This window comes from Cryptotermes secundus, unplaced genomic scaffold (genome assembly GCF_002891405.2).
Source record: "Cryptotermes secundus unplaced genomic scaffold, Csec_1.0 scaffold196, whole genome shotgun sequence".
Lineage (NCBI taxonomy): Eukaryota > Metazoa > Arthropoda > Insecta > Blattodea > Kalotermitidae > Cryptotermes > Cryptotermes secundus.
Genome location: NW_019735556.1, coordinates 361383 through 384993, shown reverse-complemented (window position 1 = coordinate 384993; position 23611 = coordinate 361383). Strand labels below are relative to the sequence as shown.

The following is a 23611-nucleotide window of genomic DNA, read 5'->3' as shown; positions in this document are numbered from 1 at the left end:
TTCAGGAGGAACTGAAGAGGAGGGTGAATTTGGGTAATGCTTCTTACCATTCAGTCCAGAACCTTTTGTCTTCTCGTCTGCTCTCCAAAAACATAAAAATTAGAATATACAAAACTATAATTTTTAATGTGGTTCTGTATGGGTGTTAAACTTGATCTCTGTAATTAAGGGAGGGACATAGATTGAGGGTGTTTGAGAACAGGGTGTTGAGGAGAATATTTGGAGCGAAGAGAGATGAAGTGACGGGAGGTTGAAGAAAGAAGCATAATGAGGAGCTTCATAACGTGTACTCTTCTCCTAGTACGTGTATAATTAGAATGATCAAGTCATGCAGGATTGGCAGAACATATAGCAGGAATGGGGACGAGGAATGTATATAGGATATTGCTGGCAAAGCCAGAAGGAAAGAGACCACTGAGACGACCAAGACGTAGGTGGGGGCAATATTAAAATGGAACTTAGATATGATGGGATGCTATGGATTGGATTGATCTGGCTTCAGGATAGGAACCAGTGGAGGCCTCTTATGAACACATTAATGAACCTTCGGATTCCATAAAATGCTGGGAAGTTCTTGAGTACTGCACATTTGGCGGATTCTCAAGAAGGGCTCAGCTTCGTGAGTGAGCGAGTGAATATATAACACTTCAGTTCCTACCTCACAGGAAACATATTATCTTTCTTCTACAAAGATCGACCGGTAAATGCTGTTTACGGAAGGAATCGCTCCCTATTTTGTGAATCATAAGAAACACGCTAATACATTCTGTGGGTAGAATCCAGAGTTCCATTACTTTAAAACAGGCGGTACTTATGGAACCGCTAATAACCTTGAGTTCGAAATTTAATTTCAAGAATATAAATACTAGTTGAGTTGCAAGAAAACAATAACAGTAAGACTTTAGTTTTATTGAGAAATGTATGTAATTTATAAAACAATAATATCTTAATATTCTCAGGACTCACATAATTGGGTGTACGGTTAAATGTAACCGTTCAAATCGTAACGAAACACTTGATTTTGTTTCTTTTTCTGGAACCACGTTTGGAAGTGTGGTGCACCATGTGAGGCCCGCGGTTGCCATATTAAAGGCATAACTCAAAGTGTTCATATTACTAGCCATAGCTTAGACCTAATAATCTCTACACAGCTTTCACATTACAGCAGCAAGACCATCTTAAGGCCTACTGCCAGACGACATCATAGCAGCTGCTATGGCGGGTAGATTAACCCCATAGAACCACCTTTGACCTCAATATTATTCGACATTATCCATCATCTTCATAAACTTAATTATTTTTTCAAACGTAAAGTTCCGAAAACCGCATGTGTTTAAGTCACCAGATGTATTTGATTAGAAAGAGTTTTTCTCGATATCTGGACTAGTTCTTTCTGGCAGGCACAACAATGTAGCAACTTCCTCCTCCCCAAACCTGTAACGAAACAGATCCAGTTTCCGAAACGTCACTGTAAAAAAAATTACGACTGTGGACAGAGTACAAATGATTGGGCATGTTTATTGTAACGTACCATCGTTAGAAACATATAGAATTCGTTCATGACTTGCTGACAGGGAGTTAGACAGTTTCATTCCCAGGATGTTTAACGACGCCGTTTCAAGTAAATCGACAAAATAATTTTTAAAATGTCACTAATTGTAAAATGTGTTTCAAATGGAAAGTGATTTAAAGTAAAAAGTGTTATTACTGGAAAAATATCTGTGAATATATGCGTATATCGAAGATCAGTCTAAAATTACTCCTTATAAATTAATCTAACACGTTAGCGGAAATACAGATTTAAAAACTTTACTGAAAAGGCCACTTCATTATTTACTGTTTCCTCCTCATACAATGTTTCTCGAATTCGTGCTTTCTAGAATTAAACTTAGAAGGGTATCGCTGTCACATTTTTTTTTTTTCCCTGTGGCGCTACAGCCCCAATTTGGCCTAGCCTACCTCCACGAAACTCTCCGTTTCACTTCGGTTTACTAGATCTTACATATACGGTAGGACTCCTTAGGCGACTGATCACCTCGTCGCAAGGCCTCTACCTGTAGACAAAGACAGAAAAACGCACACAAACATCCATGCCCTGAGTGGGATTCGAACCCACGATCCCGGCTTCCGAGCGAGCGAAGACAGTGTATGCCTTAGACCGCTCGGCTACCGTGACCGGCTATCGCTGTTACATACTAAAATAATTCGACGAGATGTGTGCATATATATTAATAGACTGGCGTATAAATTTAATAACGAAGAAAGGAAGAAAGGAAACTGAAAATATATACTGCTCGGTAACGGTATAAACATTCATACGTATCCGGAAACATTACATTTTGACAGTTATTTGGATCGCAAACACATGTGGTATTTTGAGCAATATATCTTTATCTAGAAATACTGCTACCAAACAAAAAGTCTTGCAAGGGGAAAGGGCTCCAAGTCCCTTAGTACTCCATTATGAGTAGGTTTTACTGTATGTGTTTGTCTCAGACGGGAAAGGGATGGGTGCGACGCACGGTGAAATATTACACACAATAATAGAAACGTAAGTCGCCTTCAAAAAGACCCCGAAATGTTGGGTTGAAAAGATAAATTTCCGCAGTCGCAATTTCATCCTGAATAAAATAATAAGGCTTCAGTTTCCATGGTAACTTCTAATGATGTCTTTATTATCTTCAACGTGATTATATGGTTTTGTACGTATTCTTTTCTTAAACACACAATCTGTACCATGCCTTTAGCTGTGTTACTCTAGACTTTCAAATCTAGCTTGTTAGTACAACAGTATAAACAAAGCTTTGTAGACGAAAGCAGCAGGGCTTTTCATAATATAGAACTGCAGGAGGTGATTTCTATTAACTGCTGCTAAAACATCCACTTCTGGATTTCTCTAACCTTTTCAACGGGTCTTTAAGTCAAAATGAAACATTTCCATGAGGTTTATAAGTACATATATCCAGCCACATAAATATGATTAATTCCCAAAAGCATAATAGTATTCATTTTATTACCCCTTCCTCCAATTCCTTGCCACTTCTCCGTCTTCCTCTGTCTTTCGCTCTATCTTTGTCTTCCACTTTTCTCTTCTCCTTCTTTGTGACCGTCTTTCCAATTCTTTCTCCGTTCCTCCTATAGTATAAGAATTTTCTGGGATAGCACAGCCGGTATAGAGACGGGCGACCGAGGTTTGGATTTCGAGTCCCGGCAGGGTCAAGAATTTTCTCTCCTCTACGTTGCCCAGACCGGTTCTGGGGTCCACCCAGCCTCCAATCCATTGTGATCGGTGGGATATGTCTCTGGAGGCAAAGCGGCCGGCGCGTGAAGCTGACCATTCACATCCAAACAGTGCAGAGGTCACGAATACGTGGATCTATAAATCCACTCCTCTATATGTCTTAATACGAGCGGCGCCGAATGACGTATGACGACGCTGGTTATTACTGCTAAGTATGTAAAAATGATGAAGATGGCGAGTAGGCCTATTACAAAGTACTATCCTAGAATCAGGTTGAGAAGACTGCAGAAAAGAGCGAAAACTTTTAGGTTACAACTACAGCAAGTAGCCAGGCCGAAACTCGAAACCAGAACATTCCGAGAAAACTTCTAGTTGAAATGGAGGTCATGAGTCGTTAGATAGGACGTAGAATCGACTATAATCTATTCAACTGAATAATCTATGCAGTTTCCTGGGTAGAGACTAATGGAAGCAAAAGGCAGTTGCGGTTTGAAGACCGGAATTCGAACCTGGTACCTGAAACAGGAGAGATATACTACACGTCTCTAGGAGCGCTCATACGTCATTCCTCTAATCATGGTAATGCATTCGGTCACTGACCTCACAAGCGGTACGCAGCCTTACGTAATGATGTACATGTGTTAATGTAAACACAAAGAGAAAATATGAACACTTAGGTGAAACGGCGCTATTTGATTTTGAAAAATGTTACTTTCTGTACTCTCTTCCAGTTGCATAGCTCATACAAATGTACAGTCACGTGTTATTCTTTCCCTTCGAGAGGGTGAAATCGTGTGTGGGATACTGCGTAAAGGTTTAACTGAATTGTGATGACCACATCAATTAGGTGAATGGAAGTAGACAGAGAGAGATTTACGGAAGACGTTCTTGAATTAGGTATATACGTTATTCGTAAGGTATATTATTAAAGTATTTATTTGTGGGCCGCGCCATAGCTCAAGCGGTTAGTCGTTGGCTTCCCATCGCAGTGGCCCGGGTTCGATCCCGGGTCTGGTCAAGTGCGATTTGTTGTGGACAAAGTGGCGCTGGGGCAGGTTTTCTCCGAGTACTTCGGTTTCCCCTGCCAATCTTCATTCCACGAATTGCTCCACAATCACCTTCACCTATCATCTAGGGCTGGTACAATAGGCCAGAAGTGGCCACAGTACAAGGGATTTAGTCCCACCCCACTAGCAATAAAAAAAGGTTAATTATTTAGGGACACTATCGGTATAGCGCCTCTGTGGTCTAGTGGTCAGAGTCCCTGGCTACAGATCCTGAGGTCCGGGTTCGATTCCCGGAACTACCAGATTTCTGAGAAGTAGTAGTTCTGGAAGTGTGTCCGCTCAGCCTCATGAGGATAACTGAGGAGCTATTTCAAGGAAAAAGCTGCTCCGGTCTAGAAAACCGAGATTAACGGCCGTGGGGGATCCGTTTCGCTGACCACGCAACACCTTCTATCAGCTAAAGTTGGCACTAACTTCGCCGGCAAGCGGCGGTCGCTCGCTCGGTCGGTATACTTCGCTTCCGGACAAAAACCACGGAGTTTGTTTAGTACCAGTAAATTTATCTGCTTTCACTTGTAATCTCTTCCATTCCGACACGTTACCGAGTGGGCGGTTGAGGCCATGTTTTAAGCCGTCTCTAAAAACAAAGACAATCTTATACAGTCTCTTTTTACAGTATGCTGCACTTCACATATTGGCATCAAAATAGTATCAGTACCCACAGATAATACACAAAACACTGAAACAAAATATTGATCGCTCGTTCGCAACCCACTATACGATTTAAATTTACGCAACGCGTTAACGATGACAATTCATTGCTAAGGTAACTTGCATAATTACAATGATACATCTCATACTTACAGAAATGTTTTCGCCTACTTCCTTTATTCCGAATAACGAGAGTAGGCTTATGAAATCTCCATGCTGTCTGTGTATCCCACCCATAAACTTCTGATTGACTGAACCAATTCTTCTGAAACTTCATAAATTCGTCCCATCAGTTTGTGTGTCTATATGTGTATCCCATTAATGTTGCTACGCAACGGCTCAGTAAGAAAAAGATACCGCCGCATCGAATACACACGAAACAATAGAATTGTTGAACGCGTCATTTTCTATGTAGTCCGTATCGCAACAGGGAATTTAGGCTATTATTATTTTCTGTAGGGGGCACGTGGTAGCGTAGTTGGTGGAGGCGCTATGTTACAAGCCGGAAGGTCGCGAATTCGAGCCCCGATGAGGTGGATTTTTTCTTTCAATTGACCCAATTCTTCCAGCCGCACTATAGCCCTGCAGTCGACTCAGCCTCTAGCAGAAATGAGTACCAGGAATATGCCTGGGGGGTAACGGGAGGTCGGCACGTAAGGCTAACATCCTTACCGCCATCTCCGAGCAGACTGTCTAGAGAAAACGTGGGAGCCTCGACGTCTCACAACCGTATGGGCCTTCAGGGCCTGTTACAGGGACGGCATTTTCTCTTTCTTTACCTAATTGTTTATTTATAAATAGGCGTGCACACTTGCTTATAATATTGCATATTTGCTTAATAATAATTGATCAAGATTTTTCTAAAATTAATATGTAATTTTAACTGTAGTCTGAAAGTAACATTCTAACGTTTGAAGCATTACTTTTTTTTCAGTTCCTAACTCAGAACAATCAAACTGCGTCTTCATTACAAACACCAATTGGTTATTTTTTTCCTTGGCACTACAGCCCCAGTGGGCCTAGGCCTACCTCCATGAACTTCTCCGTTCACTTCGGTTTTTCTAGATCTTACACATACGGTAGGACTCCTTGGGTGGGTGATCAGCTCGTCGCAAGGCCTCTACCTGTATACAAACACAGAAAGACGCACACACACAAACTAAACATCCATGCCCTGAGTGGGGTTCGAACCCACGATCCCGGCTTCCGAGCCAGCGAAGACAGTGCATGCCTTAGACCGCTCGGTTACGGTGACCGGCTATTGGTCAATATTACTTAGGTAAATAATCGCTATTTATTCTAAAATTCATACGAAACACATAAATACATTTTATGGGCAAAATGTAGATTTTTAGAATGTCAGAGGAAGTGGTAAGCTAAAAAATAAATGTAAAGTTGTGCCTGCGCCTGATTAATTAAGCACCATGCCACGAAAACGTTTCGGGAAGCAGAGGTATAGCTCCACCCTTCTTCACCTCTACACTAGATTGAGCTTTACCCCGGGGAAAGAGGCTGAGTGGGCCCCATAGCCGGTCTGGTTGCTGCGAAGAAGAAAAAGAATCACTTTTCCTTGCCGGGAATTGAACCCCTGCCGTTTAGACCGTAACCCGTCTCTATATCAACTGACATATCTAGGTTCCTAAAGCAAATGGTACATGTACACGTAGTAACCATTGAGTTTTAAAGAGTTAACAGATTCTGTATTTCCAGGAATTGAAGAAAGCATGCCACTTGAACGTCCAGCTTCCCACCAAGGGAAAATTATCAGCGCCTTACACCCGTTATCTACGCATGCGTGCACTTTCTCCGCGCCATAAAATGATGACACTGCAGATAACACACCTCACATCACATCAAATTTCCACAGCACATTTTCTTTTATCACTAAGTTCTCCTGTAAAACTGCGTTATGAATTTCTTTTATGTATGTAGTCTATTACTGTTACTTTACAGTTATATATTTTGAATATAAAACATACCATAAAACGTAACCGAAAATTTTCTTCATTACTCATTTTTCGTACTGAATGCATTCCAGAATTTTCTAAATTATATCAAAGTTTATAAATAATAATATTTAACGATTTCATAAAATGGAATATACCCAAGCTTACCCAGTGAAACGTGAATATTTATTTTAATAGGCGTATATCATGCATATATGTATCAAATTTTAATTAAAAACTGTATAAATTTACGGAGTGTGTATAAAAAACAGACGTGTTTTTTGTTCATAAAATCCGATTCATTGAATATGGCCCATCATCTCGAAAATACACGTTTCATGAAGGAAGTGTATAGCTCTGAAACATTACAGGTCTTACTAGAAAAAAAATTTCGAATGAAATAACAGTGCTTTTCGCTATAGTGAGAATATTGTTAAAATACATCTAATGACGCGTTCTTGTAAACTGCTATTTTGTGCACGAGATTTGAGTTTCTCAAGGCTCTGAATATTGAGATTCAGCATGATCTTTCCGGATATGACGTAGTATGGTAGAGGGATACCAAAGTTTCTGAGGAACCTGATGTCTAAATTCTTTGGTTAGTCAGACCGTGTTTTTTTTTCTTCGCACTACATCCCCAGTGGGCCTAGGCCTACGACCCTGAACTTCTCCGTTCACTTCGGTTTTTCTAGATCTTACACATTCGGTAGGACTCCTTGGTCGGGTGATCAGCTCGTCGCAAGGCCTCTACACAAACACAGAAAAACGCACACACAAACTAAACATCCATGCCCTGAGTGGGACAGACCGTGTTTACTAATTTTAATTAAAACTGAGATCTCCTTCTTCGTCTTTGTAGCTTTCCCATTTCTTCCTTTATCCTTTGCTGACAGGCACGTTTACCCGTTTATAACAAAAATATATTTTAGTCCATGAAATGTAGTAAGGAATTCAAGTACCAAATTGTTACAAGTTGTCGGACAGACAGACTGTATTAGGAGACCGCGAAATGTTTGATGTTGGAAACTAGGGTGTACACATTGGAATCTGAATAGCAAATTTACAGATGCATTCACAAATAAATCTTGTTACACTAAATTTATTGTATTAAATTAAACTGAACATACTGAAATTGAATTCTGTGTATCTAAACATGTTCTGAATATACCTGGTTCTAATCTTGAACGGCCGTCGTCTGTTATGACAGATTTATAGATGTTCACAATATCTGCAGATGAAACTATTATAGTGTCTTGAAGTAGGCCACGGCAGCCTTCTTCTGCTTATCTACTCATCACTCACAATTGTGTTCTTTCATTCTATCCTGTTATCACGACACGTGGACTTCAAATCTTGCCCTTAAATAACATCAAGTTTAAATCAACAGACAAAGACTGAAGGTATCTGAGAAGAGGATGCTGAGGAGACACATTTGGACCGGGAACGGATGAAGTGGTTTTAGGTTCGATAAAGTTGCAAAATGAGGGCTTCATAAATTTTACTCTCCGCCTAATGCACTTGGAATGATAAAGTCAATGAGGATGAGTTGGGTAGACATGTAGCAAGCATGAAGGCGAAGAGGAAAGCATGTAGGATTTTAATGGTAAATTCAGAAGAAAGGAGACCACTATCAAGACCCATACGCAGTGGAGAATAATATTAAAATGGATCTTTGAGGCATAAAATAAGGTGGTATGATTTGGATTAATTTTCGTCAAGATAGGGACCAGTGGCGGTCTCTTGTGAACACAGTAATGAACCTTCCTGTCCATAGTGTGTTGAGAAATTCTTAAGTGGTTGAATGCCTGGTGACTCTGCTACATGGAGTCAATTAAATCAAGAGATGGCAGGCTTGGGAGCACACACTGAACAACCGAAAAACGCTAGAAAAAAGTCTTATGGTTCTACTCGGTGGCTACATATTGTTGCAAAGTTACCTAACAGCAGTGTACTACTGCGGTCCATCACGGACTGCAACGTACGTGAGGACATGCGCAGAACAAAAACCGAATATTTGACGAAGTGAGATACTCGCTACACGGAATGACTGACAGTTTGCTGAGCAACTGTGTGGTAATGGTTCCATTCTCATGGTTCGTAACCCGGCAATCAACATTCTACAAGAAATATCTTGGACACATGGCTAAAAGCAATGACAGACTGAATACCATGTATAAGAACAGGATTTCTTTGGCTGGATGAAGAGAGCGTTTAAAATCCGTTCTCCAAAATTCCTCGACGTACAGTTCTGAGCAATACTAACTCAAGTGCGAATTCATGGAACTATCAATAACATTTCGCTTTGTTTACCACAAACGGCATTCAAGAGTGTATTTTACATTTCGTAATTCTAAGTAACTAACTAAACTAAAAACTAACTCCATGGGGTTGAGTCCTCGAGAAGCTGCCAGTCGCTCAGCTACTCAAGAATTTCCCAACATTTTATGGAACCCGGAGCTTCATTACCGTGTTTCACAAGGGCCCGCCACTGGTCCCTATCCTGAGCTATATGAATCCAGTCCACCTCAGTGCAATTCTATAATATCCATTTTAATATTATCCTCCAACCTATGTTTACCATCTTCCCAGTGGTCTCTTTCTTCCTAGCTTACCAAAACCTTACATGTATCCATATTCACCCCTATTCGTGCTACGTACTTTTAATAACATATAAAGTGTAAATCCTGATAACTGACTTATTACTGCAAAATGTGACTCTGACAAATGACACCCGCCCTCTCGTCAGAGAGGGCGCCCCATAAGGTCAGGACAGTAACTGTCAAACAGGCACTAATATCTGCTTATGTCAGTCGCAATGTGACTTTGTCTTCTTTACGAGACAAGTCTTGAAACCTTAGTTAGTAGGAGATTGGCATGAGATGACCGCCAGCCTGCAAGGACGCGAGGCCCGAAGTAGAGGAACGTCCGCTGTTGGAAGCCGCTACCAAGCGATATGACTGAGAACATTAGTCTCTGTGTGATAGTGATTGTAAAGTGAAAGTGCATACGTGTAATTAAATTTTATAAGAATATATGATCGATTTGACGACAGGGGAAGAGAACCTTTTGCTGCATACGTATATTGATAGGTTATTCCTTCATCATAAACATAAAAAATGGCACTAAACCCGCGACAATGCCGTGTATACGGAAAAAATTAGTACACAAATGTACAGTCTTTGAAATACTACCACAGTCAATAAGTTCGTGGGATGGCCGCAAAGCGTCGTTGCAGTGCATTACAGCGGATGAGTCACGATATGATGCCCTGTCGGTTCATCTCTCGTCACAGCAAGAGGCAGTTGTGCGCAAGCAGTGTAAGTAGAACTACGGCCTCTATTGTGAACTGCAGTTAAATGCAAGTGGCGGAAATCGAAAATGTGGCAGTTTGAACAACGGGCAAACATCAAGTTCTGACAAAAACTAGGCAAATCCCCTAGCGAAACATTTGGCGTAGGAAGAATTGGCTGTTGCTACACAACGCCCCTGCACATCGCTTTGTTCTTGTCCAAGAGGAACTGGCAAGGCAACAGGTCACCGTTTTGCCACACCCTCCGTACTCACCTGATCTCGCAGAGTGCGATTTCTTTCTCTTTCACCGCTTGAAAGCAAAGCTACGTGATCGTAGATATCAGTTGTCCGAGGAGGTGGTCAATGCCACAAGAGACGCCGTATGGGAATTTACTGCCAATATGTTTCAGCAATGTTTTCGGCAGCTATATCAACGTTGGCAGACTTGCACAGCGGCCAACAGCAACTATTTTGAGGGCCGATGTGGATCTGTGTAAGTGTATGTGAATACATTGTTATATGATGCGATGAAACCACATTCCACGAACTTAATGACTCTACTACGTATAACATTCTATCTGCCGATAAAAAATCATCAAAACGTTCTACAACAACGTATCTATATGTCAGTCGCATAAAAGGGCAGTGAAGAATGGGTCGTTTCTTGAACGGCAGAGCACTTCGAACTAAAGTTGCTGAAGTTGAAATAAGCAAATGAAATATAAATTGTGAAAGGCACACAAGGCTCTCATACATATAATGAAGCCTGGGTAAGATCCGTTGCTCAGTGGATAATGCAGTAATCCGTAGGGACAAAACCACGTGTTGCACAGAAATCAATGTCTTACCCTAGATTGGTAACACACGAGAAGCTAAAGCCGTGCAACTAAAAATGAGATAAAATACTGAGTATATACAAGTAACAAATACACGCTGATATGAAAGAGGAAGTTACCTTTAGACAATGGTTATATAGATTTCCTTCTCGGTTTATCTAATGACTCTGTCAACAGCATTCGTTATACGACCTCAGATGAAAGCTTTTGTGAGGAATACGAATAATTAATAAACATTTTTTCTTGAGATATAATAATGATCAATTAAAGAATATATGTACAAGCCTCACAGTCAAACTGACCATATTTTGACAGATAGGAGAGGGCATTCAAGCGTACTTTAAGACTGATGTTCAAAGCAGCAGAGTGATACTAATCACCAGGGCCCGGATTTTGATGACCTAAAAATATCTGAAGAATGATCTATAAAATGACCAAAAAATGTTTAAAAAATGACCTACAAATTTAAAAAAAATTCTCCAGGTAGATGCGGACTGTGTAAATTAGGATCTTTACATGTTTTTATGATACCGAGATTTCGTTTGAAGTAATTGACCCTCTGCACCTGTGGGGCGACAGCCTTTAGAAAGACATGCGACTTAGAATATTGTATCTTCCCAGATATAGTGTCTCATCATAACAACAATGAGAATATCACAACATTTCGTTTAGTTTCCAGTTTCTTGATTTTATGACAGCCGGACATCTCTTTAAACCTACCCCTCTGCATTTCTGAGGCATCAATTTTATGAGTTTATGACATAGCGGTGGCTTAGAAAGCGGCGCGGGACAGTAACAGCATCTCTGGCGGCTTAGAAAGAAAAATAATGTGCCCTCCCACAAAAAAAATCTATTATATTTAGCGACAGAGGCTAGAGATACAAAACAAAATTTACTTGAAGAACATAGATTTCTACCTCACGAAACAAATATCTTCAGTCTGATCAATGAATGTCAGTTATTAAAAAACGAGAAAGATAACCAAAATTGATGTAAAACGTGAAAAAATGACGTAAAAACTTGTAAAAATAACCTAAAACTTAAAACCTACAAAATATGACAACAAAATGCACAATAAAATTCACATTTTTATAACCAGAGGTTCAAAATCGGGGCTTTAGTACTTAAAAGCAACGTTTACTACATAAAGAAAAAAAAAGATGACATGTCATCAAAATCCGGGCCCTGCTAATCACAATCTGGTGGTGGCAAAAATTAGGGAGGCAGTGAGTAAAACACATCACACAAATTTCATATGGAGAGGTTCAATCTCAAGGAATTAAACAAGGTAGAGGTTAAGAGCAGTATCGTGTTGAAATCTCAAACAGCTTTGGAGAACTCAGACGCTCACGTTTGTAGAAGTTGGGAAACTATTTGGGAGAATATCAAAATTTCAGCGGAAGAGAGTATAGATTATTATGAATTGAAGAAGCATAAGCCATGGTTCGAGGAAGGATGCTCATAAATATTAAATCAAAGAAAACAAACTAGACTGCAGTGGTTAGTGGACCAAAATGAAATAAATGGGGATAATCTGAATAATATAAGACGTGAAACCAGCAAGCATTTCAGGAATAAAAGAGGAAATATCTGAAAGTCAAAATTAATGAGCTTGCAACGAACAGCAAGAACAAGAACATAAAAGAGCTGTATAGAGGGAATAAATGACTTTAAGAGGGGTTACCAGCCTAGCAGTAACTTAGTGAAGGATGAGAATGGTGATCTGCTTGCAGATTCCCACAACATTTAGAATAGATGGAAGAACTTTTCTCAGTTACTGAATGTACATAGGGTCAGTGATGTTAGGCAGATAGAAATACATACAGCTGAGCCGTTAGTACCTGATCCTAGTTCTTTTGAGATTGAAACTGCTACTGCAAAATTGAAACGGTATAAATTGCCAAGTAGTGATCAAATTCTGGAAGGATTCAAGCAGTGGGAGAAACGTTATGGTCGGAGATCCATAAACTCATGAATTCTACTTGGAATAAGGGAGAATTGTCTGATCAATGGAAGTAGTCTATTACTGTACCAATTTTAAAGAAGGAAGATAAAAGTGGATGTAATAATTATTGTGGGATATCACTGATATCAATTTCATACAAAATTTTATCCAATCTCAAGGTTAAGCCCATATACAGATGAAATTATTGGGGATCATCACTGTGGGTTTCGACGTAACAGATCAACTACTGATCAGATCTTTTTCTTTCATCATACACTGTTGAAAAAATGGGAATACAATGAGACAGTACATCAGCTATTCATAGACTTCAAAAAAAGCCTATGATTCAGTTAGGAGGGAAGTATTGTACAATATTCTCGTATAGTCTGGGGTACCCATGAAAGTAGATAGGCTGATAAAATGTCTTTAAATGAAACCTATAGTAAAATCCTTATAGGTAAATATATAGATGATAAGTTTATCCAAAATGGTCTGAAACAAGGAAATGATTTAGAACCATTGTTTTTCAACTTGCTCTTGAATATGCCATTAGGAATGTCCACGAAAGCCAGGTGGGACTGAAATCACATCAGCTGTTGGTCTATACTGACGATGTGAAGCTACTGGGAATTACCATAAATATCACAAGGATAAACACAGAAACTTTAATTGAAGCTATTAAAGAGGTTTGTCCATAAGTAAAAGCAGGGAAATCTAAGTATATGTTGCTGCCTTGTCATCAGAAATCATTGCAAAATAATTATATAAAGATAGCTAACAGATCCCTTGAAAATGTGACACAGTTCAGAAATTTGGGAACGACAGTAACAAATCAAGTTTTTATTCAGGAGGAAATTAAGTGGAGACAGAATTCGGCTTATGCTTGCTACCATTCAGTCCAGAACCTTTTGTCTTCCCAAGTGATCTATAAAAACGTAAAAATTAAAATGTAAAAGGTATAATTTTGCTTGTGATTCTATATGGGCATGAAACTTAGTCTCTGAAGTTAAGGGAGGTACATAGACTGAGGGTGTTTGAGAACAGGGTGCTGAGGACAATAGTTTGACCGAAGAGGGATGAAGTGATAGAAGCCTGTATAACTGCATAATGAAGAGCTTCATAACTTGTACTCTTCGTCAAGTATAATTAGAGTCATAAGACAAGGAGAATGTGATGGGCAGGGCATGTAGGGCGCATGGGGAAAAGAGGAATGCGTATAGGATATTGGTGGAAGAGCCAGAAGAAAAGAGACAAGTAGGAAGTCCAAGATGTAGGTGGGTGGGTAATATTACAATTGATCTTAGAGAGAGAATGGAGTGGTATGGACTGGATTGATCTGGCTCAGGATAGGGACCGGTGGAGGGCTCTTGCGAACACGGTAATGGGTCTTAGGGGTCTATAAAATGTTGGGAAATTAAGTAGCTGTGTGACTGGTGGCTTCTCAAGAAGGGCTCAGCTCCATGGAGTTATTTAGGTACACATGTGCAAAGATTGATATAATTTCAATTAAGAAGCCAAACAAATCAACATATTATGAAAGCAGTTCTATAAATTAACATTTAAAAATTAAAGCATGAATCATCTTGAAGATGGCCGGAGTTGGGTACTAAGAAATGCATAATGCGATATTGTATTTTATTATATTTGATTATTTTAATATGTTAGGTATTAAATCATCACCATTTTCTACTGCAGTTGACTGTTTTATTTCGGGGTGGAGCCACAAACTTTTCAAACTGGCAAATGGAATTCGAATTCTCACACACGAAACTGAAGTACACCGAACCTGCAATATGCCTATGGACGGAGGAGTTAGAAAACAGTAAAATGTGCCGTAAATTCAGATAGAATGCAGGCGAGGTACCAGTACAGTGACAAATAGAATAAAGTTTTCATAGCACCAACGAAATACGATTTTTCATGAATATACCTCATCTTCAACATCAAAGTAACACTTTGAGCTCAAAGATACGAGTTTAGGAAATACAGCGTTTTTATCATAAAGTAAAATGCCTGTCCCTAAAATGTCTTCTTTGGTAACGTCAATTTCCGTTAGTCAGAAGTGACGTCGGTTGTTGCATGCATTTCTAACCTTAACCTCTTCAGTACTTAGTATATGTGTAAAAAAACAATATTTATATATATTAGTCTTTACTCACCGCCAAGCAGTGGACTGGCTAGAACAAAACAGGAACGATATCATCTTCTTGTTCGTATATTGAAAGGTTCACTTGGAAAAGTTCATTCTTTTACAATAGTTCACATGATTCCACTGACACTAATTTAATGCCTCACAAGTATAAATAATGGTCAATTACAGTCTTCACTTAGAGCCACATAGCATCATAATAACTAGTGAATACGTTTGTAAATAATATCACAAACAAACTTTGCAGACAACTTCACAAATCACTGACACGTGTCTACAGAGCAGACCTACTACTAAGCGGTAGAATAATCGAAAATTAGAATATCGATGCGTGCAGTGGCTAGTACGTAAAATATGCTGACACATCTCGCTCACGCTACGTGATCCCTGCCAGAGCTGAGCAGCTCAGTTGGTTATCTTTGGAAGACACAGCATAACTTGACGGCTCGTCAGAAGATAGGCTACAGGTCACGGAAAATGTATCACTGACATGGTTGTTTATTAAAGAAGCAATACGTTGTCATGGTTGCTCAAAACGAGGATGGTCATGAAATGCGGGAGCTGCACGAATGTCAATGTTGTCGATATAATAATGGTTACACTCTCGTGGAAGTTCAGAATGAAGAATAATATGCGAAAGCATTATCTCTGTCATGGATACTGATACAAACATATATACGTTGTCACGGTTGTTGAAATTAAATCTGTCAGATATGGGTAAACGGAAGTTTAATCTCTCTTTAGTTGTTGTTTTTTTTTTTAAATAATATTGTTGTTGATAGAAAATTAAACGTGATTCCGTGGCTCTTTAGAATTAAATTGACCACAATATGGGTAAACCCCTACGTACCACTCGGCGTTACAGCCCTGGGTGAGCCTTGGCCTCCTCTACATCCAGTCTTCACCACAAATACGAGCTGCCATAAGAATGGATCTATGCATGATGACGCGAGGCTGGTTGTTAGGTTTCTGAAGAAATTTCTTTTTATTAGGATGAGGTTAGCCTCATCTCCAACCCCGAACCTGGGGAACCAGTGTATCTCACTTAGTCTGGACTCTACCGCTGGCATGGCTCTCCAGGTCACAGAGTCACCCAAGCTCCACCACCACAAGGTGGAGACACTTTTGGGGGGATGCTGAAGTACATCTGCTAGAAAAAAAAAATATTTAGCAGTTAAATATTACAAGATGATTTTATTTACCATGAAACTAAAGCTCATAACCATTTGGATCGCAATTACAAGAACGCAAAAATTGATGTAAGTAGTGCAACCAAAGATTTGGTATCGTTAATATATTCCTGAATCCCACTACTGGACACGTTAAAACGACTTCCATCCTCACAGTCTATTTCCACAGCATACATCTTCATGTTATCCTCCACTACGCTACAGTCTAAGGAGTCACTTTCCAACAGGTTTCTCAATCAATACTTCGTATGTTATTTATGAACCCCATATTCGATAGCACGCAGCCTGCGTAGACAACTTCCTCGCTGCAGTACTATTAAATTTCCACTTCATTCTTTTCTCATCCATACAGTTTCTGAAGACATCTTTTTCGAAAACTTGTCATTTATATTCTTCCATCAGAGTAAGATATAATTTTACACACTAATATAGAACAACTGGTAAATTATACACTACTTTAATTTTTTGAACAGTACCGATGAATAAGAAGATAACACTTTCTGAACTGCTATAATATCCTACATATCCAGTGCCACTGTTCAAGTAACTTCACTACGAGCCTCGATTCCTTTTAGTCTAGTTTTCTTTCTCAACGCATATGAGATCACCATGATGTTAGTGTGTGTGTGTGTGTGTGTGTGTTCCGCCAAGTCCCCAGTTCAACATAAACAAACACAAATTTTTACGAAATTTTGTATGAGCGTCATGAAATTAGAGGCCACCTTGCTGTTGTGGCTTTAAGCTTCATGTAATCGATTATAACCTCGAGATGCACGAAATTGTGTATTGGGAGCGACACTAGCGACACTTAATATAGTGTTCTGAAGTTACGTATGATAATAGCTCTAAGAAAAATACGGAATTCTGTTTAAACCTCTTTTTTAAATTGTAAAACAAAATGTCATTTACGTGAGATTTCTGTTTAGCTTTCGGTTTGGTGACGATAACTAATAATTCATGACATCCGTGACATTAGAATTTAGATGTGGAAATAAATCGTAAACTTAGGTGTAAATTACGTACAAATAGTTCATCAGTCAACAATATAGCAATGGGAAAATAAATCTGGGGTTACATCGCACAAATGCAACGTAGACAAAATCGGTGCTCAAGTAAATATTTTCCCCCAAACGACACTAATAATAATTCAGTTAAAATCATTCCTTTATTTATTTGGTGCTGAGCTCAACATCCAATGGCCAATTTCAAAGCCAGCATAAATACAAACAACAGCAATATACAACAAAGGACAAAACAAACAAGAAACAACAAAAACAAAGAAAACTGAATCAGTTTAGGCTTTTAACACTCATACAGGAACTCCAGAAATATTTGTAAACTTGCACGCTAAATATGCTGTTGAAACACACTCGGCTAATAATAATGACAATCTGTAACATATTTACAACTGCAAAGAAATGAAATTCGATTCGACTATATTTCGGTTGTTATGACTCTCTACGCTGTAGTGCAGCACGGTAATCCATGAGACAATTTTAATTTTATTGTGCAAATATAAATTTACATTATTTAAATGAGTCATTAAAGACATTAAAGCATATGACTTGTAGGTTCGTAGCACAAAATTAGGCGTTATGGTTTATACGAATATCCGGAACTCTTTTGTTAATATCGCTCTTTATAAAGTTTTAAAATATGAAGCTAATATTGTAGACTGAAGTAAAGTCTGCCAGAAGAGACGTCAATAACACTGGTGTAAGATGCCTCCTGTTAGACTCTTACAACGATAAGCTTTACTTTATGATCCAATAGATAAACAGGATCCTGGTCGCCCACGTCGGAAACGGAGTGATCAATTTAACCACGAAGCGACCCTTTGACTTAGACCTTGAGAGGAAGAAGCATCAGCAGCAAAATGGTCTTGAAATAACTTTCGTAGCCTTGCGATGTCAAATTCAGGCACAATTCTGAGAACGTTAAATTATATGTCCTAAACAGTAGGCTGCTTCAGGAATATTTGGAGGATGCATCGCTCCGTTTCTATAATAATGTGTACTTAGAAGTATTAACTTAAAAGCTTTAAGTCTAAATATAACCTTAAGTAGGAACTTTAGAGGCAGAAGTATCTGCCACTTAATTTAATACTTTTAAATACTTTCGGGTCCTGTAAGAATATTTAAATTGATGACGTATAAGCATAGATTTGATACAGAAGGCGAGGTGAGAGAGATATATTGTCAGAAAAGGCCTGAAAGAAACCACTAGGAATACAGAAACAGTCGTCCAGCCATTATGTTCAAACGAACTTGGGATTATTACCTTCCGCTAGCTACAAGCCCTTTGGGATCGTGTAGGTCAGATGGGCTACTCAGGCAGTAAGGGGAAAGTCCCGAGCATAGTCATCTCCGCCATCAATATGGCTTCTTTCCGTAACCTTAGAACAGTACCACGATATAAAATATATGGAGCTTAAGCTCTGATTTAATATACACCTTCATAACAGGGTGTTTAGGAACAGGAATATAGTTATCTCTAGCATCACATAGATACACGAGGCATTGTTATAACCCACTGATAATTCAACAAGAAGTTTCATTACATTTATAAAAACTTTGGTACTATTAACTGTCCTTGCTTCCACCCATATTCCTTTCTATTCCTACATACGAGTATTATGTATGTATGTAAGGGGTGGGCCATAAAAACCGGCCCTCGCACTGCGACCTTCAATGATCTAATGTGCTTCCCCTTGGATTAGCCCTTTATTAAACCTACACTTTTAATAAAGTGTAGAACCCTGCTTATGAGGGCGTCATAAAAGTCACTTGGTTCCATAAAAAACTGACCCAAGTGACGAAATCTTAAATAAGCTACGGCCTCACAACCACACAGGATGTGTGTGGCTGATTCATTTTCTTATAGGCACCTTTCACAGGTTGGGTTATCTGTCAGTCCCAACTTGAAAAGGTGTCCTTTTAGGTGGCAGTGACCAGTAACTAATCCTACCACTCATCTGAGTTGATCTTATACGAGTATTAATGAACGATATATCGAGGCCGACGTTTAACGCCATCACCCTCGAATAGCACGCATGAATAGTCAATTTTAAAAGTTTTCTTTGTATATTATTCTACACTTCACACATCCAAATTAAAATATTATAAATACGGAATAGTTACGATGCACTGAAGCAAAAAATGTTTTCGTGTTCTTGATCCATATAACTTACCTTCATGCGTTAACATTAAACAAGTTTTTGCTATGGTAACGCGAAATTGCGAAATTTCAGAGCCTTTATCGCACGATTGCAAAATGCTTTAACATATAGACAGATATTTGTTAACCGAATTGCAATAAGGGCCAATCTTATTAGTAGCTTAAAACTTGGATTGGCTAATTCGAATTACAGCTAGGGCTTACAGGCTTCATAGTTCACGTCTCAAAAATTACCTACCTGCAGTATGCTTTTGCAACTGAAGTGGCTTTACATCACCCAATAAATCGTGAATATTAAGATGTTTGGGATGTGTTCTCATGTAATTTGGTTGACAGGTACTACGTAGGTGACAATGTTTCAGATGAACCTGCTGCTTCCATCTTCAGAAATGCTGACATCTCTTTGCCGAACTACACGATGTCACATCCCGTTCATATTCACTGCTTTGAAAGTCTCCTCACAAAGCCTAACAATCCGTACTGACGGCTTCACGATATTCCCCCATCTTTTCCAGGCCAATGTAGGAACATTGCCATAAACCAGGCCATAGCTTCTTTAAAATCCTTACCTTTTCACTATTTCTAATTACCTTACCGTAACATTTTATGACACTTTTTCTTCAGATGCAAGTGCATCGTTAAATAAACCAAGAATAAATCAACTGAAGGTAAAGTAGGACACGATTTTTTAAACAATTAGAGGTTTTGGGCCTCTTAAAACAAGCTTTATTTTTGTGTCCACTCTAGCAAACTAAATCGTTCACTATCATGCTGTCTCCTCCACTGCCTCAACCTCCTAGTCCTCCTCCTCCTCCTCTTCTTCTCTGCATCTCTTCATGGCTTTGTCGTCTTCAGTTTCCAGATTAATCTATTCTTCCAGTCTCCATCTTTGAAACTTCGATCTTCCAACAAGGGCTAAAAATTTTCTATTTACATGTAGATCTCACTCTCCTCTCCCCCTCAGCCCCCCCCCAGTGGTCACCAGTGAAACGAAATTTTCTTTAAATTTTCGTTCTTCTTCCTTTCGATATGGCCATACAATCCAGCATTCCGTTTCCCGCGTTCCTTCCGAATGTCCAAGTAACATTTATTTTCTTCTATAATGTTTCATTACTCGAGCAATTTTGATTTGTGACTAGAACATCTTTAAAATAACCAAAATCAACACCATTCTTTATATTGTGAAGGTAATGTTTTAATTAAGCACTATGCCATGAAGACATATTGGAGAGTGGAGGTGTAGCTCCATCATTCTTGACTGAGGCACTAGATTGAGGCGAGTGATCAACTTCACGCTCTGGCCTCTTTAATGCCGGGGACTAAGGTCCCAGTATACATTACATAGGAGTCTTAACACTATGGGGAAGAGCGAAACCTTGCTTCTGTCGGGAATCGAACTCCGGTCGTCCAGTCTGTACCGACTGAGCTATCCCGGTTCCCTTGTTAATGTAATATAGAGCGGTATTTATACGCGTTGTGATTATGTAGAACCCCAGTTGAGATACAGAATAGCAGGCACTACGTGGTGGAAGTCATGGGAAAGAACAACTTTGATTTTATGATTAGAATTAGTAATTGATGAGCTGACCTTTGAGTGCAAAACCAACCGGCTATTCATGGATGTGGAACTAATTGGATTGTCTGTCTACAATTTCCGACACTCTGTTTCACCTCCCAATTTTGATTTTCAACAGACACCAGTGCTTCCGCGTTACACAAAGGTATTACTACAAACTCTTGTAGATCCATCAGAAATCAATATAGGAAACATGCGCTGCCTCCATAAATTATTCATACCAACATTCCCTATACATACAAGTACCAGATTTAAATACAGAACTTATTTTGACAGGTTTCATGATTTTCTATATAAATATATTCACAAATCTGACGCCATAATTTCTTCCAAATTAGGCTGAAGGATTTTAATTCAGAAACTTGCATTCTTACTAATTTCTGTTCGACAAATTTATTAACATTCTTCTAAAAATATTAATTAGTATTCTTGTTCTATAAAGTATAAAGGTAAAGTTGTACTTGTGCTTAACTAAGCACTACACCATGAAGGCGTATGAGGGAGTGGATGTATAGATCCAAATTTTCTTGACCTCTGTAGTAGTTGGAGGTGAGTGGTCAGCTTCACGTCCCGGCCGCCTTACCCCCAGGGAAAGAGCCCTCGGTATCAATTTTATAGCAGGATGGATGAACCTCAGAGCCGACCTGGACAACTTAAAAACGGTAATGAACCTTCGAGTTTTATAAAATACTGGGGAATTTTTGAGTAGCTGCAGAATTGGCGGGCCCTAAAGAACGGCTCAGTTCCATGAGTAAGTAATAGTAGACATAAAATAGCTTAACGATTATGAAACTCGGTGAGACGTGCAGATATGTGGTATGCCTATCCACTAGGCGTCACATATTTTCTGAGGTTTCTCAGCGTGGGGTACCATGGGGCAAACAATTAGCTTGCCAGGGGTAGCATAAGCTCTCTCATTCGTACTTCCAAAAGAGCACGGGGAAAAGAGAAATACATAAAGGCTATTGCTGTGAAAGCCAGAAGGAAAGAGTCCACGAGGAAGACCTAGACATGGTTCAGAAGATAACATTAAAATGGATCTTAGGCATGAGGTGGTAAGGACAGGATTAATCTCTCTCAAGATAGGGACCAGTGCAGCACATCCAATTTCTGAATAGTCTTCTTCTTCTTCTTCCTCTATTCCTGTTGCTCTCACTCGGAGCAGAGGGCGTCCGTGAAATGATGCAGGTCTTGATCTAAGAGATTCGGTAGGACTCCTAGGACGGGAATCAGCCCGTCTTAAGGCCACTACCTAACACAAACAGACTTCCATACTTTGAGTGGGATTCGAACCCACGATCCCAGTCTCCGAGTGGGCTTCTGCTATCAACCCTTCTCAAAGTAATATATTTTAAACATCCTTAAGATGGACAAAGCCCAAGATAATGTTTATATAATGAATAGACCGTTGTCACAGATGTTTCGGGAATTAAGCAAACTAAAGTTTCCTGACGGTGGTGTATAACACTCGGAATATTGGGGTTTTGGATTTTGATCATCGTCTGGTATTTTGAAGAGCATGACATTTCGGACACTGCTGGATCCATTAGAAACAGCTAACGTCAATCAGAGGACCGAAGGACAAAAACAGAACCAGTTTCCGAAACGTCGTGTTCTTTACAATACCGGACATGGACAAGATCAAAAACCCCAGCAATCCCGAGTGTTAGAGATTTACTTTCTTTGTTCGGTAACGGAAATTCCGTTCAACTTATCTCTAACGTCCTCTCGTTAATCCTATCATGCCCTGTGATTCTGAATCTTCCACTTGATTCTGTACACTATGTTCCTTGTTATAAATCTATAGCTCCATACAGTAGTATTATTGCCCATCACAACTTCTGTCAACTTCCTACCCTAACGATACTAGACCAGCTCTGTAAGTCATAAAGGGAACTCATTTTTTAACATTTATTTCTGTTTCCCCTCATTCTTCCCTGTTTTAATTATTTCATTGGTAGTGTAGCCGTCCGCCGACTTACAGCTGCCACGACTGTCGCTCGAGCTTGAGTTCTTAATCACAGGATACGGGTGCTTTGGAGATGGGAGCGGAACACACTTCGGGGTAAATAAATCCGGGATCTCCAGAACACACCTTGGATTGCAGTTTTAATTTAAAATTTCATTAATGATGAATATTTACATTATTCTCCTAGCTAGCCGCTCCGTCCGCCGACTAGCTACCACTACTCTTAAACACTTCTCTCTTCTCTATCCACATTCCAACTACTGTCCTCCTCTGCTCCCTATATCCGACTCCCCTCTTTACAAGTCCTCCAGTTGGCATCAGAAAAACAAAAAAATAACAAGAGAAATCCAAGGGTCGAGCCCGACATCTGCCCAACATTCGTATTTTTCGAGATGCCCATAAACCTCTGTAGGTCTTCAAGGAATCCAAGACCCCTCCTGGCCGGTCTCGCACACGGTCAGTTCATGGGTTAATGATATACTGGGAGTAAGCAGGCGGCGTTAGGGACAATAGCGGCACCCTTAGCCTAAGGAGGACAATAGCGGAATTACAACTTGACGGTCCCGGGATGGT

The 23611-nt window shown here is 39.5% G+C and overlaps 1 protein-coding gene and 1 long non-coding RNA gene across 2 annotated transcripts in view; one reads left to right on the top strand and one right to left on the bottom strand.

Annotated features, from left to right (window-relative positions):
* Nucleotides 1-15492, bottom strand: part of LOC111869541 — a 249865-nt gene extending 234373 nt beyond the window's left edge. The window contains exon 1 of the long non-coding RNA XR_002843686.2: nt 15137-15492. This is a non-coding gene — a long non-coding RNA (uncharacterized LOC111869541). The remainder of the gene's footprint in view (nt 1-15136) is intronic.
* Nucleotides 1-23611, top strand: part of LOC111869538 (flocculation protein FLO11) — a 202806-nt gene that overhangs the window by 133315 nt on the left and 45880 nt on the right. The window lies entirely within an intron of this gene.